The sequence below is a fragment of the Bufo gargarizans genome, chromosome 5, assembly GCF_014858855.1.
Source record: "Bufo gargarizans isolate SCDJY-AF-19 chromosome 5, ASM1485885v1, whole genome shotgun sequence".
NCBI classification, from domain to species: Eukaryota; Metazoa; Chordata; class Amphibia; order Anura; family Bufonidae; genus Bufo; species Bufo gargarizans.
In genome coordinates this window covers 46,878,127-46,893,198 of record NC_058084.1, presented here as the reverse complement: position 1 = coordinate 46,893,198, position 15,072 = coordinate 46,878,127, and the positions used below count along the sequence as shown (strand labels likewise).

Genomic DNA, 15,072 nt, shown 5'->3' with positions numbered 1-15,072 from the left:
AGAGTGGACACACGCCCGGACCGCATCACCAGGCGTCTAGGGGGCGTGTAAGTGGCCATGGTAACGCAGTGGATTACAATCCTAGTGGGGAATAAAGTAGCAACACAAGCAGGCGCACTCGGCTGTTCCATGACAGTTGGTCCCATGAGTTTTTAATATGTAACATAATACAGCTGTATAAGGAACTGATGATTTTAACTCTTAATGGTTGGAGCACTTTTTGTTCACTGAAGTTAGATTGGAAGTTGGATTTAATGGTCTTGAACACTGTATATCGGCTCACCGTATATAAACTATATGTTACGTAGGATGTAAGATCCACACTATTGATTGACGCTATAGGATGTTTTATGATAGTTTTATCTTTTTGATATAAACATTGAATGTACACAGAAAGTCATGTGATATTATGATGTCTGATGGTCATGTGACATTATTGTTAACATGTGTTTTCACTGATTGCACTGAATTTGTAATGAATTGTGGGTATATAAATCCCACATTTTAGCACTGTTGTAGCTTGACAAAGGCCTCAGTGAGAAGGCTGAAACGTTGCTGGGAATAAAGTTTGGGGTCGTCACCCTGTCACCAAAAACTGGAAGTGCTGCCTCTTTATTCGGTGAATATATATCTTGAAGGAGAAGCCAGCCTCTCTGAGGAATCTTGCACCCAGTGCACAACATCTGACTGTGCTGCTGCATTATCTGTGGTATTGTGTGTGTGTGTGTGTATATATATATATATATATATATATATATATATATATATATATATTTTACATTTTCTTACACAATTTATAAGCTTTTTATGATGTTCTGTTTGGAATAACCAATGGTGTAGGAGTCCCTCTCTTGCTCTGTAATCCACTGAATGGGTAGAGAGGCTCCACCCTTTTATTTCTGTAGGTTTCCTGTCCCTGGGGGTGGATCCCTCGCTCTATGGTGCTGTCGTGGGGTCTGGAAAATCCGATTACCGGTAAGTGTAATCATCATTTTCTGCTCGCCGACGTTCCCAGGGCCCTCTGTTCCACCCGAATTTACTTCAGCTTCGTTTGATGGCATGGCTGTTGAGACCGCGATCCTGAAGTCCTGTGGCCTCTCGGACTCCAGACGATGCTTCACGCTCGCAAGCCCCAGTCGGCCCGTATTTACTACCGGACCTGAAGATCGTATTTTTGCCTGGTGCGAATCCGGGCGTTTTCACCCCCTTTAAGTTTCTCCATCCCTAACATCCTGGCCTTCCTTCAGGCCGGTTTTGAGAAGGGCCTTCGGCTGGCTTCTCTCAGGGGGCAGATTTCGGCCCTCTTGGTCCTCTTCCACCATCCTGTGGCCTCGCGGGCTCAGGTTAGGACTTTTCTCCAGGGTGTTGCTCGCCGAGCCCCTCCTTTTTGCTTTGCGGTGGAGCCGTGGGACCTGAACCTCGTCCTCGACTCCCTTCCGTCTTCGCCCTTCGAGCCCTTGGCAGAAATCTCTGTCGTTTGTCTCGTTTAAGGTGGCCTTCCTCGTGGCCGTTACCTCAATCCGCCGGGTCTCCGAACTTGCGGTGCTTTCTTGCCGTTCGCCTTTCCTGGTGTTCCATCCGGACAAGGTGGTTTTGCGCCCCGTTCCCTCTTTTCTACCGAAGGTGGTTTCCTTGTTTCATATTAGTGAGGAAATCGTTCTTCCTTCCTTCTGCCCTAATCCTTCTCACTCTAGGGAGAAAACTCTCCATTGCCTGGATGTTGTTCGGGCTCTTCGCCTGTATCTTCGTCTCACGGAACCCTTCCGTCGTTCGGACTCTCTTTTTGTGGTCCCGGTGGGCCCTCGTAAGGGGTTGCCTGCATCCAAGGCCACCATTTCTCATTGGGTTCGGTCGGCCGTTAAGGAGGCCTATGTCGCGAAGGGCCGTGCTCCCCCTTCCAGGTTGACATTCGACTAGGGCAGTTGGGGCTTCCTGGGTGGTGCGTCATCAGGCATCTGCTTCCAAGGTCTGCCGGGCCGCCACCTGGGGGTCAGTTCACACTTTCTCTAAGTTTTACTATATTCATTCCCTGGCTTCTGCTGACGCCAGCCTGGGGCGCAAGGTTCTGCAAGCAGCTGTGCTTTAGATTGGCGGCATGGCGTTTTTTCTTCCCTCCCTTGGGGACTGCTTTTGGACGTCCCATGGTGCTGTGTCCCCCAATGCCATGCACGAGAAAAATAGATTTTTTTTGTACTCACCGTAAAATCCTTTTTCTCGTAGTAGGCATTGGGGGACACAGATCCCACCCTTCTTGAGTTTCTTCTTGTTTGTGGTCCCGGCGTTGGCCTAAGTGGTCATCGGGTTTCCCCAGTTAAAGACTTGTTGGCTTTCAGTTTTTCTTTTTGGTTCAGATGTGACGTTCCTACTGCTTTTGTACCGACTGACCTCTCTCGGCTCTGGCAGAGGGGTATAGCCCACCTCTTTTTTTTGTTTCTAGTGTCAGCCTCCTAGTGGCAGCTGGGCATATACCATGGTGCTGTGTCCCCCAATGCCTACTACGAGAAAAGGATTTTACGGTGAGTACCAAAATCTATTTTTTCCCTACATAGCTCTAGAGAACGAATTGTTGCATCAGATAGACAAGAAGGGAGAGGAGGTGGTGTGACGAACTGCGACCGCCGCGGCCACAATACGTCACGAAACCGTCACAGCGCCCCTAGTGGTCAATCCGCAAACAGGCCTCCCAGCCACTTTCAGCACACTGACAGTCTAACTTGAGTCCGTACAGTCGATAGGCTGAAAGCGCAGGGAGTGGACCGCCGACTGACCGCCAGTAAGCGTGCGACGAACTGCGACCGGAACTACACACAGTGTAGTTTAACTGCCACCACCTTGCAATTTATGGGAGCAAAGAACCCACTATCTAGATAACACAACCGAGTAGCTTTCCCTTCGGAGAGGCTAGGGTAAGTTTTTGCAGTGTGTGAAAACAGGCATATGGCTAGAGAAATGACTTGGAGGTCATTTATTATATATCTATATACAATACAAATTATCACGATGCACAGTAATTATTAACACAATAATCAAGGAAAGTATAGTCCAATAAACAAAAGGGAGAAAAGAAAGAAAATACTTAGTTTCCGCAGAAAAGATGTCTGTTGGTGAAATAGTCCGTTGCAGGGGTAAAGTCCAAGAAGCCTTTGTCCAGTGTAATATGCCTACAGCCCACAGGTTCTCTGGCTGAGGCCCTCTTTGGGTGTTGTTAAAAGTGGAGAACTCCTTTAGCAGATTCTAGGTCTTTGTTATAAAGGGTCCCCGAATCAAGGAGGGGAATTGAGAGTCCGCCTGCTGGGCAGGCTGTATTCCTGAGGTGAATGTCAGTTCTGAAATATGGCATGTGCCATATCGTGGGATGTCTCCGCTGTACACAAGTAACAAGCACATATTCACATTCCCCACAAAATATGGAGTTCAGGGATACCAAATATTACTATTATAACTGGTTCTATGATGGGGTAACACCATAACTTTACCTGGGCACATCTTAGAGTTATGTTTGTCCTATGTAAACGTCCAGTGAATTCTGAGTGACACGATGATGTAATTTTTACGTCCGTAAGATGCATGGTCTCTCTTAAAAAGGTAAAAATCATATCTCAGATTCATGTGTCAATCTGGGAACCTTGGTGCCGGCCTGTCTGAATCAAGTTATCTTACAGACCCTTATGGCAGCGACACCAATCGGCTCCCCCCAGGTGCAGTCTTCACACCTAGCTGTGATATCTCTTCAGAAAGGGAAGTTCTTTTGTCAACCTGAGGAAGCCAGCTGTAATTGCGTTATCTGCTGGGCATCTATTGACTGACTTGAACAAAAGGACTATGTTGTTCTCTGGGTACAACAGAAGGACAGAAAGAGACGCTCTGAATAATCAAATTGTAGGTTCTGGGGCCTAGGGAAATAATTACTGTGTAATAGACCTACTGATCAATAAGGCAGAGTAATATTGATAATATTGGGAGGACAGTTCAATATTCTCGCGGATCATCCGTGACAGGTGGTACAGCAGTTAGTGGTCCCAAAGCCCTACCGGAGAACTGTTCTGGATCTGGCACATGGACACATTATGGGTGGTTATTTGGGGATCCAGAAAACTACTGAAAGGATTTAAGAGAGGTTCTTCTGGCCTGGAATGCATGGAGACATTAAAGTATATTGTGAATCCTGCCCTCGGTGTCAGATTACAGCCCCTATGCCCCATTTCTGCAGCCCTGTTGTGCACTTGCCGATTATTGAAATACCCTTTGAGCGCATTGGGATGGATTTGTTGGGTTCCCTAATAAAGTCAGCTCAGGGTCACCAGCATATCTTTAGTTAAATAGATTATGCTACCCGTTCCCCCGAGGCCATACCTATGTGCAATACCTCATCAAAGACCATTGCAAAAGAACTGGTCCAGGTGTTTAGTCGGGTTGGTATTCCAAAATAAATACTCACAGACCAAGAGACGCTCTTTATGTCTAATGTCATGAAGGAACTTTGCAGGCTTTTTAAAGTTACCCAGCTACGCACGTCAGTCTATCACCCCCAAACTGACGGATTGGTGTAAAGATTTAATAAAACTCTGAAACAAATGCTGAAAAAGGTGGTAGTTGGGACTTTTTGCTCCCATATCTGCTGTTTGCTATAAGGGAGGTACTGCAGTCATCCACAGGGTTTTCCCCTTTTGAGCTTGTATATGGTAGACATCCACGTGGTTTATTAGATGTGGCTAAAAAAAACGTTGGAAGGACAGGTCACACTGTACAAAAGTGTAAAAGAGCATGTGTCCCAGATGCAGGACAGGATTTCATCAGTCATGCCAATTGTTAAGGAACATATGGAACGGGCTCAAGGAGTACAGAAAATGATTTATGATAGAGGGGCCAAGATTCGAACATTTGCACCAGGGGATTGAGTACCCCCCCCCCCCCCCCCCCCCGTGGAGAGTACATTTTTGGCTAAATGGCAAGGTCCGTTTAAAATTATTGAAAGAGTAGGTGAGGTGAACTATAAAGTATGCCAACCAGGTAAAAGGAAGCCAGAACAGATTTACCATATAAATCTGTTAAAACCTTGGAAGGACCGGCCAGTCCTGGCAGCAGCACTTGCTCCAACCATCAATAATGGGGCAGCAATACCTGCTGTAAGAATAGCCAAAACTCTGTCCGATGTCCAAAAAAAGGAAGCTAGACTGTTGGTTGCTCAGAACAGAGAATTCTTTTCAGAAAAGACGGGGCAGACATCACTCATAAAACATGACATCATAACTGAACCTGGGGTTAAGGTCCATGTAGAGCCTTATAGGATTCCTGAGGCCAGACGAGAAGCAGTCTCTGCAGTACGCAGCCCTGCAGGGTGAGCGAATGGTGAGGTCACAGGGGTAGTTACTAAACCGAGGGTGTTCTTGGTACTCACAGTTTTTATATACCCTGGGCCGGCGTACAACAGTGATGGAGAGGCTGGCACATGGATCCTTTGGGGCACTCTCTATGTATAGGGACCAGGCCGGGTGGTAGGTGAGGTGCCCTGGGTGTTGCAGGTTTAGTGTGCCGGTGGCAAGATCCCTTATAGTTTTGCGACGCCAGTGCCGGTAACAGTGACACACCGATTTGTTGTAGGAATAATTGAGGAACACAAGTTGCAGTGAACCAGAACTTCTATTTTACTGAACAGTACAACTATTTACAGTCTTTGGTTAGTTCCACATGTAAAAAGGTTGGTAACAGGCAGGCTTCATATAAATGGCAGGCAAAATCCTTGCAAGATACTCAGAGGGAATAACACTTACAGATCAGGCTGCATTTTCCTTAAGTCCTGTCTGGCTTTCTCCAAGGCCCGTATGCCCTATTGCTGGCTTTATCCTTGGTTAGGGAAACCTTCCTCTGGTATAGATCCTCTTGCTGTAAAAATATCCTTCTGCCCTTCAGCTCTCTACTTGGCTGGATCAGTGGCACTGCACTGTACTTTTAAAAGAACTAGGTTTTTTCAGGAGGCAACTTCTTCCCCTGGATTAACTTCTGAGCTTACTTTGCTCAGGTACTCAAGCAGGCTAGACTGCACTAACTAGCCTCCTGGATTAAACTGAACTCTTTCCTGTCTGGGCCTAACTATATATACTAGGGGGTATCCCTAGCTCCCTCTACTGTCTAGGAGGAGGAACTACACCCCTAACAGGCCTGGTACAGGAGATAACAGGAAAATACACATTTAAAATACCATATAAAATACAATGACCATGTTCTACAGGAGGTGGAGAACAACGTGACCCAATTGACCCTTTAGTGCCCACATTTACATAGTGGGACACTACAGTAAAAGATATGCTGGAGTTGGGAGTAATTGAGGAGTCTCATAGTGAATGGTCAAGCCCAATTGTGTTAATTCCAAAGCCTGATGGTACCATAAGGTTCTGTAATGATTTTAGGAGGTTAAATACCATGTCTAAATTCGATGCATACCCTATGCCACGAGTGGACGAACTTATAGACCGACTTGGTACAGCCCGTTATATTACAACCTTAGACCCGACAAAGGGTTATTGACAAATACCCCTGACGGACGCTGCCAAGGAGAAGACAGCATTTTCCACACCTGACGGCCTATTCCAATATGTAACTAAGCCTTTTGGAGCGGCTAATGGACAGTGTGTTGAGATCACATAGACAGTACGCGTCTGCTTATCTTGATGATATAGTGATACACAGTGCAGACTGGGAAACACACCTACTCAAAGTACAGGCAATGATTGATGAATTGAGGAGAGCAGGGTTGACTGCTAACCCCAAGAAATGTAGCATTGGCCTAGAAGACGCCAAGTACTTGGGTTACATTATTGGGAGAGGTGTAGTCAAGCCCCAAGTTGACAAGATTGAAGCTATACAGAACTGGCCCCGGCTTGTAAATACAAAACAAGTGAAGGCATTTCTGGGGATTACTGGCTACTATAGGCGGTTCATACCCAATTTTGCAGCTATAGCAGTTCCCTTAACCGATCTCACCAAGGGAAGCGGGTTGTGGATGGTAAAATGGAATTATGAGGCAGAGAAAGCGTTTCAGACTCTAAAACAGGCTCTTTGTTCCCAACCAGTATTGATGACCCCTGACTTTAGAAATGAATTTGTGGTACAGACAGATGCTTGCGGCTCAGGAATAGGGGCAGTGTTGTCACAGACTGTTAATGGAGACGAGCATCCGTGCTTTACTTGAGTCGCAAACTAAATAAGCATGAGAAGAACTATGCAGTTGTAGAGGAGTGTTTGGCCATCAAGTGGGCCTTAGAATCACTCAAATACTACTTGCTGGGTCGGAAGTTTCGCCTGGTCACTGATCATGCCCCTCTGAAGTGGATGAACCTGAACAGAGAGAAAAATAGCAGAGTGACAAGATGGTTTTTGGCCCTGCAGGCTTACAGTTTTTCAGTGGAGCACAGGCCAGGAAAGTGGCAAGGAAATGCGGATGCGTTGTCACGTGTGCATTGTCTGCTGGTTTCAGTTGCTCAGACCCACTTGCCTGAGCAGAGGGGGAGGGGGGGGAGATATGTGACACCAATGCTGGATTGGTGGTGGAAGGGAGGTATATTTCCCCAAGATTCCTCTCCTATGTGAAGTAGCAGGTGAGAGACTCTCACCTGTGAGGTAATTAATGAAGCAGCACTGAGGGTGGGGATATAACAGAGCTAGGAGGTCAGTCAGTCAGTCAGTCTCTCTCTGCCTGGGGACACAGAAAGCATGTCTGTGTGAGTGAGCAAACTGTGAGTACTAGATAGCTAAAGCCTTGTTTTGTGAGCTGTCTGGGAGAAGCCCTCCAGCGGATAGATAGGCACTTTTGACCCCAGCAAAGGAGCTTATCCCCCCCACAATATATATATATATATATATATATATATATATATATATATATATATATATATAGAAGAAAATCCAGCGGGAGCACCACCAGGAGTCGGGTGCAATATCCACAGAGGCAGCGGCAATGCCCCAACAATACAGTTCAAAGAAAGCAGGACTGCACTCCAAGCAAAAGTGAAAAATCAGTGGAGCTTTATTCACCCATAATTTTGGCAACTTTGCGACGTTTCGGCTCACAAGAGCCTTCTTCCAGCTGGAAGAAGGCTCTTGTGAGCCGAAACGTCGCAAAGTTGCCAAAATTATGGGTGAATAAAGCTCCACTGATTTTTCACTTTTGCTTGGAGTGCAGTCCTGCTTTCTTTGAACTATAAATATATATATATATATATATATATATATATATATATATATGAAACATGGCAGCACCGGGACGATAAAAATAAAATAAAAACGGGTGCACGGCCCAAATGGAAAAAAGCTTACCCAGTATAAAGAGACCAAAAAACGGGCAGCACTCCAGAATAGTGGTGAAAAATGTGAAACTTTATTCACCCATGTGACAAGGCAACGTTTCAGATCAATTTGAGCCTTTCTCAAGCCTTGAGGCTCACATGGGTGAATAAAATTTCACATTTTTCACCACTATTCTGGAGTGCTGCCTGTTTTTTGGTCTCTCTCTCTCTATCCCACTGGTGTCAAATTATTTTTTTCCTATATTTTGCAGGATAGGCCATTATTAGGAAATAGAGGCTCTTGTGTACAGTATACCTGTTTTGTTTGATGTGTAAATTTCTGGTTTGGCAGCTATCTTGATTCCTTCTCCCCTCAGATGTAGTATTCATTAGAAAAACTACATTTCCCCCCATGCCTGGCTTTGCAGAGACAGTGGGAGCGTAGTCTCACCATACTGTATTACTCTGTGCAGTGGCAGCCATGACAGATTAGTGTCACAGCTGCTAACCCTCACGCTACATGTTCTCCTAAGTGATACAGCTTAAGCCTGTCTCCCCTCTCTGTCCTGCCACCTCTCTCTTCCCTGTCAGCTTTTACATGCAGGAGGTAGGGAGAGCAGTGTAAAGCTACATCCTATAGAACTACACTGGAGAGTCAGCGCACACACAGATAGTACAGGCAGGCAATATTAGTCAGGAGGTGTATATAACTGCAATTAATCACTGTATACACTTTCCTATATATCTGCAAGGGAGCTAGTGTAGATTTCAGGTATCATTTATGCTAGTTTCCTGACGTACATTGTAGAAAAAGTACTGGGTTGGCTATATCTGACCCAACACCCCACTCTGCTCCACCCACTTTTTAGACCCCAATACGTTTCAAAATGCTGTGCAACCATGATGTGCTTTAAAATTTAAGGCTTTTTGATGACAGCCTTTTTTGACGATGCCTTCCTATATGTTTTAAGACCCAGTCACACAGTGGTCTACGACCACTCCGCACCAGAATTCCAGGGGCAACCGCCTCCCATTGTTTTCAATGAGAGGCAGAGCTGCAGTTTAGACGGCCATAAGTTTAAAGCTAACACTGCACCAAGAAGGTCTCTGGAAGGCCACCACAATGAGCCATGGTGGGTGTCTTCAACTGGGGTCCACTGGGAGCATTTCTGGTACCTGCGCCAAACTTATAGTAAAAGTGAGATGTCAACCTGGCCTCATACATCTGATAAAGTAATGGTATTATATTCATGCCTTGCATGCTGTGCTTATATTTCTAGAGATTACAGGGATTTACCCATCTGCTGGAAGTATAGAAGGAGGTGCAATAATCACAATATCTGGACACTTCTTTGATGAAACAGATTCTCCTGCCAGAGTCCTTATAGGGGGTGAGTGAATTCTGTTACTACAACTGAACTACCATGGTGATTCTGGGATACAGCAGGAGACCTGCTTGTTGACAGTTTCCAGGGCGCAACAGGTTATCTTTTGTATATTTTACAGAGTAGCACAAAGCAAAGAGTAAGTAAAAATAAAAAAGAAAGTTAAAGTATATGGACATCTGCTTATCCAGTTTTTATTTTTTATTGTCCCCATGGATCTGAAATTAAGAAAAATGCATTTTTTTAAATAGTCTTGGGCAAAATGTTCCCACCATTTTGAGTCTGTAGCTCCTATGCACAGCAATGGGTTTCTATATCCCCTGCTTCTTGGTATAGTACCAAAAGTATACAAGTAAGGTATAGAGAATAGATGGAAGGATCTGACTACACACAGTTTGTAGTCTGTAACCATGGAGACTCATAGGTCTGTGTAGGAGTTTCAAAAATTGAATTCTGTCATGAGTGAATTGTAAGGATATTGCTTATTCTGATGTTTACGTGCATTTTGTTACAGGTCAGGAATGTCAAATTCTTGGATTAACAGATACGACAATATTTTGTGAGAGCCCGGCAAAGCCGCCTGTTCTGCCTTCTCTGTTCCCAGGTATATGCAATGGATAATAATAAATATAGTTAAATTCCATTATTTCAAAGTGATGGTCTATCCTTAGGATAGATCATTCAATATCTCATTGGTGGGGTCCAACTCCTGGCACCCCTGCTGATCTGTTGTTTTTCAGTAGCTCAGATAGGCCCCAGAACTACACAGCAACGTCGACTGTGTAGGTGGTGACGGAGTAGGTTACTGAACTGCTGCTTCCACTGAGATTAATGGGAGCAGTGCTGTAGTAGCCAGCTCCATCCTCTATGTAGTGGACAGAGCCTGGAGTTCAGGAACCTGTTTCTGGTGGTGGAGCTGCTGCAGAACAGCTGATCGTCTGGGATGCTGGAAGTGGACCCCTGTGGACAGGGATGCACCTAGCCTTTATGCTGCCTGAGGCAAAAACTGAACCGGCGCCCCCCCCCCCCCCCTTTCCCCCTTCCAATGGCAATTTCTTAACCTAACCCCTTTGCCACAATTAAGGCACTCATTGTCCATGACCCTTCTGCTTCCCCCCCCCCTCTGGTCCCTATCTGGTGCTGCCTGAGGCGATCTCCTCACCTGGCCTCATTAGTGGTGCACCCCTGCAGCTCCGGATCATATATTGATAATCTGATCTAAGGATATGCTCATATGCCATCATTGCCCACATGTGTAGCTATAGGGGGTGCAGAAGCAGGGTTTCCTGATCTCACTCAATATACAGCTCCTACACGGAGTTGCTTTACAGCCAACTGCTCACAGCCTGTTCTGTGCTCTAAGTGAAGGGAATACATCACTGCGTACAGGGGTGAGCCTAGCCTTTCTGCTGCCTGAGGCGAAAATCTGAAATGCCCAGCTCAGGCAGCTCGATAATGATGATACCGGCCTCTGATAGGCTACAGGAACTAGGACTACAGCCTATTAGAGGAAACTGTGGACCAGGGAGACATCACTGCCATCGCAGCATTGAACTGTATTGAGTACAGCAATGCAGTTGAATATGTAGAGATGAGCGTTTACACCATGAAAGCGCTCATTGCCCATGGCCCGTCCTCTGTCCTCCTCTTGCCCCTACCTCGTGCTGCCTGAGGTGATCACCTCACCTGGCCTCATTGGTGGTGCACTCCGACTCCATACTATAACTGAACAGATTTAGCAAACAGGAAAACACAATGAGAACCACCCATTAACTCAGAATTCCCTGATAGCGTATATGAAAATGGATTTACCCCTTTGTATAATTTTATCTCTTACATTTAGGAAGCCGAGGACTGAAGGTGGATCGGTGGAATGTCAGTATTTCACTGGATGATGCTCTAAAATTGAATGAAAGCTCCACGGGCTATGCTGGTTCTTCTTGGTTCGATGGTGCATCCAAATCTTGGCCTCTGGAGAACAGTAACTTTATCGCTCGGTTCACTGGTTTCTTTTTGCCGCCAGAAACCGATTACTACACATTTTATATCAAAGGAGATGATTATTATGCTTTGTACTTCAATGACTCTGGTGACCCTGCAAGAAAGGTAATTGTAACAATTTATATTACTAAATATGTTCTCCATACTGTTAATGACCAAAATGCACTGTACAAAAGACTAATATTACCAATGAAACATTAAGCCCAAATAATGCCGCCACTCTATGATGATTACCACCACATAGTGAATGACTAACACCATACTATTACTGTATATGCAGTACTGGGTAACAGGGTTGTCAGCACAGAAGGCAGGAAACACAGACAGTGAGCCCTAACTGGACCCCAGCCTGCTTTCCCTGCCTACTTGCAATGCAAGCCTTAGGCGGCATTGTAACGCTACCAAACCACAGGGGGAAACACATGATGCTCAAGGTGGGCCGATGGGTGCAATAGTTGATGTACTCATGGTTAGCAGATGCCTCCCTGGGCTGGCGTACAGTGGATGGGAAGACAGCACAAAATCCTCCACTGCACTCTCGGTTACAGGGAACACCAGCTGGATGTTGGTTGAGGTGCCCTTGATTGTAATTGGTGTAAGGTGCTTTTGTGGCTGGGCCCCTGGTTTGTGATGCCAGCACCGTTAGGTGCAAATGTTGAGAGTAGTAGTAAGAATGAGGAGTCGGTTTTTGTAAACCAGTTAAACATTCACTGCAGAATCAAGTCTCTGGACAGTTGGTACAGTTCATCAATGGAAAGCGTTTTGTATATCACAGATAATTATTAATAAGTTCACTTATAATCCTATTATCAGGTAGTGTCAGTTGTCAATGGAGGGATTCTTGTAATGCTGAATATTTACAGGCAAGGATCCTGATGGTAATCCTAAATTCACTCTTTACAGCACTCTGGCACTAAAGATGCTATTAACTATTTATTTAGGAGTATTCCTTTAAGGGTGTCCCCCTTACGACAGGAAAACACATCTGCTTAATTCTTTGGCAGGAAACTCTTCTAGAAAGGTTTTTTGGTTTTCACTACTATCCGGAAGGTTTAGTTAGTGATAAAGACAATTCTGTGCATCAATTGTCCATTTGTGTCCAGGTACTCGGAAAGCTACTCCTGGTCACTTGTGCTGATGATGTCCATAAGCATCTTGGTGTATAGACTTACTGTCTGGTGCTTGGTTTCTGTAGTTATCTTCTCCAGGCTTGATCAGGGCCTATAGGAAAGGAACACAGCTACATGGTGACTTTAGCCTGTCTCTCTCCTCCATGAACTTGCTTCTCTTAACTCTGACTACATTCTACTCTACTCCACATTCTGCTCTGAGCTAGCCACATCCACTCAATATATATTACTAGCTAAAGGACCCGGCTTGCTCGGGTATATTTAATCTATTTCATTTAATGTTTGTGTGTTGTTAAAAGATCAACACTATCCACTATAACAGTGACATCCACAGTACCCCGCCCCCAAAACAGTGACCTCCACAGCCCCCCACCCCTTAACACTGACCACCCCCACAGTGCCCGTCCCTTAAAATTGGACCTCCACAGCAGCCCACCCCCTTAACTTCGACCTTTACAGCACCCTTCCCCTTTAACGGTGAATTTTACAGCATACCACCCCCTTGACAGTGACCTCCACAGGGGCCCGCCTCCTTAACAGTAGCCTTTACTGGATCGAGGGCGTGTCCTTTTGAACAGCTCACTCTAAGACAGCAGCACTGTACTGTCCAAGTGTGAGCTGCAGGGAGAAAGTCACCCTCCCTGCCACCCCTGCAGTTGACAAAAGTTGATTTTTATCTTCGTTTTTTCAATCCCTGATGTCAGAGGAGTGGAGGGGGCGTGGCCTAACCAGACAGGGGCGTGGTTTAGCAGGACCTAGAAGTTTATTTTTAACTTCATTTTTTCACTCTCAGTCGGCTGAGGAGTGGGAGGGGGCGTGACCTAACCAGATCAGGGGCGTGTCCTTTTGAACAGCTCACTCTAATACAGCAGCACTGTTCTGTCTGAGTCTGAGCTGCAGGGAGAAAGTCACCCTCCCTCCCACCTCTGCAGCTGACAAAAGTTCAGTTTTATCTTCCTTTTTTCAATCCACGTTGGCTCAGGAGTGAGAGGGGTCGTAGCCTAACCAGATCTGGGTCTGGCTTAACGGGACCTAGAAGTTGATTTTTTAACTTCATTTTTTCAATCTCAGTTGGCTGAGGAGTGGGAGGGGGCATGGCCTAACCGGATCAGGGGCGTGTACTTTTGAACAACTCACTCTAATACAGCAGCACTGTGCTGTCTGAGTGTAAGCTGCAGGGAGAAAGTCAGCCTCCCTCCCACCCTTGCAGCTGACAGAAGTAGATTTTTACCTTCATTTTTTTTCAATCCCAATTGGCTCAGGGGCGTGGCCTAACCAGATACGGGGGCGTGGCTTAGTGGGACCTGGGGGCAGGGTTTTAAGTCTTTTGAGGGTGGACACATTGTGGGAGGGGGCGTGTCTGGGCTCCTTCCTGAAAGAGTGACGCCACTTTGAGCACCTTACTGGCTCATTTGCATACCAAATAAACAGGATAAAAACATCTATTGCTGGAATAAAGGCACATCTGGAAATAAGGTACTAAGTAATATTAGGCCATGGCTTTACTTAACATAGAAACATAGAATGTGTCGGCAGATAAGAACCATTTGGCCCATCTAGTCTGCCCAATATATCTGAATCCTATGAATAGTCCCTGGCCCTATCTTATATGAAGGATAGCCTTATGCCTATCCCATGCATGCTTAAACTCCTCCACTGTATTTGCAGCTACCACTTCCGCAGGAAGGCTATTCCATGCATCCACTACTCTCTCAGTAAAGTAATACTTCCTGATATTACTTTTAAACCTTTGCCCCTCTAATTTAAAACTATGTCCTCTTGTGGTAGTTTTTCTTCTTTTAAATATTCTCTCCTCCTTTACCGAGTTGATTCTCTTTATGTATTTAAAAGTTTCTATCATATCCCCTCTGTCTCGTCTTTCTTCCAAGCTATACATGTTAAGGTCTTTTAACCTTTCCTGGTAAGTTTTATCCTGCAATCCATGTACTAGTTTAGTAGCTCTTCTCTGAACTCTCTCTAGAGTATCTATATCCTTCTGGAGATATGGCCTCCAGTACTGCGCACAATACTCCAAGTGAAGTCTCACCAGTGTTCTGTACAGCGGCATAAGCACTTCACTCTTTCTACTGCTTATACCTCTCCCTATACACCCAAGCATTCTGCTGGCATTTCATGCTGCTCTATTACATTGTCTTCCCACCTTTAAGTCTTCTGAAATAATTACTCCTAAATCCCTTTCCTGAGATACTGAGGTCAGGACGGTGTCAAATATTCTATATTCTGCCCTTGGGTTTTTACGCCCCAGGTGCATTA

At 45.4% G+C, this 15,072-nt stretch overlaps 1 pseudogene; it reads left to right on the top strand.

Annotated features, from left to right (window-relative positions):
• The window catches only part of LOC122939296, a 359,170-nt pseudogene that overhangs the window by 69,972 nt on the left and 274,126 nt on the right, over nucleotides 1–15,072 (top strand).